Raw genomic sequence first — 4,939 nt, 5'->3', positions numbered from 1 at the left:
GGTCCATTACTCCCATCTGGAGTTCTCTGCCTTGATCTGTGGGACATCTGACACATAGCTATCAGAAGCTTGATGGAAGCTTAGCTATAAATTCATCTGTTTGGTCCCCAAGCTTGCATCTCAATCCCCTTCAGTTTTTACACCATCTAGCTGAGATAGCAGATCTTGGAAGTGCCTTCAGAATTTCTGCATTATTTTCTTTTTGCTTGGATTGAAGCTGGAGCGCTGAAGAAGAAGCAAGTGGACTGTGGCCTGCATCAAAACATCTCCAATGGCTGGAGGTAATTCGTATCCCTGGGCATTAAGTTTTAATGATTCTTTGAGCTTATTCCGCATGCAGAATCGCTGTTTTAAATTATCTAACATTGAATTTCGTACATTGCAATCCGTTGTTTCATTCAGACAAATAAACGCCAGCGTTGTGTTATTTCACATTTGTTTCTCCCACTTACCATTCTGGTAAAGAATTCACTTAAAATAAGTAAAATAAGTAAAATCAACGGTTAGGATTTTCTGAAGGTTGGATTCACTTACTAAAAGAATAACTTATTTTCAATAATAAAGCTGAAACAAACTATCACTCTAAATTATTTTTCCAAATTCCACCCAAAATCACCGAAAGTTAATTACCCAAAATCACCGAAAGTTAATAATTACGCAAACGCTTTATGTACTAAATTTCCCGTCTCATGGAAAGGTAGTAGATTTGAGTGTTTTCCGTCTCATGAACACTATGTAATTTTGAGTGTTTTTGTGCATATGGTGGTAGACTGTGACCCTACGTTCAAAGGTAGGTTGGAGACCGTGACTCTGCGTTGTGTTCAAAGGCATATGGTACGTTAGCGAAACTCCTATTTCATAGATCATAGAAAAGTAAATGCTGCCTGATATGCAAGGCAGATAGCTTTCGCTTTCTCTCTCCAGATTGCTATTTCGATTTGCGTGCTGTCACTGAGAGAGCGAAAACTATCTTCCTTACATGTCAGGAAGCATTTACTTTTCTATGATCTATGAAATAAGAATTTCCGTGCGTTAGTGTGTCGTCTACGGCAATATGTGGCAATATGTGGCGCAGAAACTATCACAATCGTTTGACTATCAAATTTGTTGGCCTTATTTGCGTACCTAATTACCGCGTGGTTGTCTTCGTTATCTCATTATGTTGGCTCAACACTAGCAATGTACAATTTGTACACCTTCCGTGACGAGCCACGTGATTAGTGTTTTTTATTAAACATTATAAATATGAGATAGACTTTTGGATTTGCTCATTTTTTTATACATAAAATAACACCCTTTCTATTTGCTAATCAGAATACTGGGTCTTTAATCATTAATTAGATTATCTCAATTAACTAAATTAAAACCTTATATAAGGAGAGGAATTTAAATAAAATATCTTATGATATTATCTAAATTATTAAATTAAAATTATTATATTTAATTATATTATTATTATTATTTTATTTAATTGCTAAATTTATGAAGGTATACATGTTTTAACCCCTTTTCATGTTGAACATGTGACGTCTTAGGAGGAAACACATGCTCTTAATCATTAGGCCCACTCAAGGTGTATCGTTATCCAATTGCATAATTTTTCCTTTTGTTGGTAAAAAAAACTCATTATACTATCATAGCATAAGTGTCAACAAAATACATCATCACTGCAACAAAATATAGCGTCACAGACATAAGAGTTGGCACAAGCCTTGCTCTAAACAGTAGGAAGCCTGAAGAGAAGCCAAGACAGCTGGTGTCTTTGGTTATTGCCGACACAAAAATAACAAAATTACATTTCTTAGAATTACAGATTAAGGAAGGGGATTGGGAAGAAATGTAGGAGGTGCAACAAAGAGAGCAACACGTTCAAGTATATGGTAATCAATGTGTTCCACCTGTTTCTCCAGGGTGTAGAGATGGTCATTTGTGCATCAGAGCCGATGTCAGAGAGCTTCCACGAAGTCCAAGGTCTAATTCTACATATGTTGGAGGTCATTGATATAAGCAACCAATTCGTTCCTATCCTCATACCTTTTCTCCCTCATTGTATCAATGTTGAGTTGTATGTTATTCAGTTGGGCCGTGATGGACTCCAAGGTTACCAAAGCTTCTACGTGATACGAGGAGCAGGCTGGAGACAGGGCCATATCCGCAGCAGAGTGGCGGCTCTCAGTCGACTCAGAGTTTGAGCTAGGCTCTACATGTTGTTGGCGTTCATCCATACATGGGCCAACACCCCCTAGCAAGTATGCCCTCGCTGTCGAGGCATGCTACGAACACCACCACCACTGATCGTATCGCCACGGGAAGCATACTACCTAACCAGAGAAACACACCACGAAATATTGAATTGACAATACCGAAATAAAACTCCGTTGGACAATGTTATCCAATTAGGAAAGAGCCCGTAGTCCTGAGCACCAACAACGTAACCACAGGTAGCCAAGAAGTATGAAGGAACGCCACGAGTCCTAGAGTCAGCAGAGTTCATACAACCCTAGAGATGGCACATGAAGTCACTCTGCTCAACATATTGACGATATAGTGAAGCTTCCTTGAACCAAAGATAGAGTCAGACTAAGGAAAAATCGGTGTTCGCTCACAACCCACGCAATCCAGGCCCGAAACCAAATAACTCATCATGCCGGACAATGAAATCTTCCCCCAAATCCCATGGCCATACTTGATGCAGGTGCCAATTCCCCTCCCAACTGCATTTAATGGTCTCGTCCTATTCTGCTACCCCAAGCCACACCCTGAGCCACGACGCAAACAAACCACACCTCGTTCTCTCTCGGCACTCTCTCCTCATCGCCCAACCTCTTGAAATGACCTCCTGCATGTCCCTCTACGGTATTAAACTCATCTCGCAGGGAGCGGGGTATGAGTTCCGAAGGCTATTCATTGCATTACGTAATTATACATGTAAAAGACTTTAAATTAATTTTTTTTCTAATAAATATAATAATAATTTTCCCATTAAATTTAAATTCTAAAACAATACTACTTGATTTATATAAAAAAAAATACTTAACTTTATGAAACAAGATATTGATAAGTAATTTTGAAAATTATTAATATATTTAAAATTATAATTTTAAGACAATTATAATTTACAAACTGTAACTAAAAACACAATTTTTTAAATAGTAATATTATAACATTAAAATATAATAAATAAAATTATATCAAAAAATATTTAATAAATTATTATATATCTTTAAAATTAAATTAAATAATATTAATTTAAATTTAAATATTTATATACAATGTAAAGAATTCCTTCGACCTTTTCAATGAATAAATAATTGTATTCCCAAATGCAGTGGCATTATACCTTCATTTGAACTCTTTTACCCAAATGCATATATAATAGTATAGCGACATGCAATAACATTATACTTCAATTTAAATTTCCCTGCACAAATGAATATTATTTTCTTTCGAACAATTATATATATAAGAACAAATATTTCTTTAGTTAATTAAGATTTAAAAATATAATATATTATTAAAATTTTAAATACAAATTAATTTTGAAAAAGCGTATTCATATTGAGAAAGTTCAGGACTTTTTCTCTACTAAACACGGCTAAACCCAGAACGACTCGAGAGAAAAACTCTGAACGTGCCATGGATTTCAAATTCTCTAATGAAATTGGTATTCAGATTCGATATTATTGTTCACTCTCGTTAACAATGTTGGGGAAGCAAATAAGACCAAATAATGGCCATGCTTGGGAGAGAAAGACCCCAAACGCTCCATGTATTTCAAATTCGCTAGTAAACTTGGTATTAAGACTAAGTTTCATTGACAATGTTGGGGAGGAAATATTTTAAGGTAAGTGGCATTAGTATTCTGGTTTTTCTTTTTTCTCAAATAATTACCCTTGTGAAAGTTTATTGATATATTTTTTTAACATGTTATGGTAATGATAATAAATTAATGGTTATGCGTTGTGAAATAGATAAAATTTTATATTTTTAGTTCATGAAAATTAAACATAAACTTTAATATAATTAAGAAAATTTCTAACTCAATGGAATATAAAAAATTATTTTAATTTTAATATAATTATGAAAATTTCGAACTCAATGGAATATAAAAAATTATTTTAATTTTAATATAATTATGAAAATTTCTAACTCAATGGAATATAAAAAATTATTTTAAAGATAGTAATTTTGGTGAATTTAATTAGTTTATTATAAAATATTTTTATTTTTAATTTTTTAATATTTATATTTTCAGAGATTTTGCATTGTTTTTATGAATATTTGGCCTTTTATAAAGTGAAATAATCTTATGTTATAAAATTTTGGTGAATTATTTTTAGAAAATTAGAAATTGATTTTTTTTTTTGGAAAAATACATGAAAAGTAAGTCTATTTGCTAAATTTAACCCTTGCAATTTTCTCTACCCTAAAGAAATACCTCAACATCTATGAATCAAAATACTAAACCGTAATACTACGGATTCGGAAAGAGAACCCTTCTCCTTCCCCTTCTTTGCTTTGGCAACCAAAGCGCAATTTTCTTCATCAGATGCCTTTGATGAAGATCCGTCCCTGGTATTCCACCTGATCTCGTCTTGCACAAGATCCGACCAAAGTCTCTCCCATCCTGGCAATTTCTCCCGACCATTAACAGAGTCCTGATAGGAATGCCAACTCTTCGAAGGACCAAGGAGAGCCAAGCTCACCAAGTCCTCATCATCGACAGTCACCCCCACACTTCCCAGCTCATCCCGGCATTGGGTGGACTTCGTGAGATACTTGGGCATACTATCTCCATTCTCAGACTTAATGGTTCTGAGTTTATCCTTGAGCGCCAACTTCCTCTGGTCACTCTTGCTTTGGAATAGATCTGTCAACGCTTTCCACATCAAGTATGGAGAAGCCTTTCCATGCAGGCTGGATACAATGCGATCCTTCA

Source organism: Pinus tabuliformis, chromosome 2_2 (genome assembly GCF_031772625.1).
Source record: "Pinus tabuliformis cultivar Carrire ecotype Pingquan chromosome 2_2, CPIR1, whole genome shotgun sequence".
In the NCBI taxonomy this organism is placed as follows: domain Eukaryota; kingdom Viridiplantae; phylum Streptophyta; class Pinopsida; order Pinales; family Pinaceae; genus Pinus; species Pinus tabuliformis.
This window is presented reverse-complemented; position numbering follows the sequence as displayed.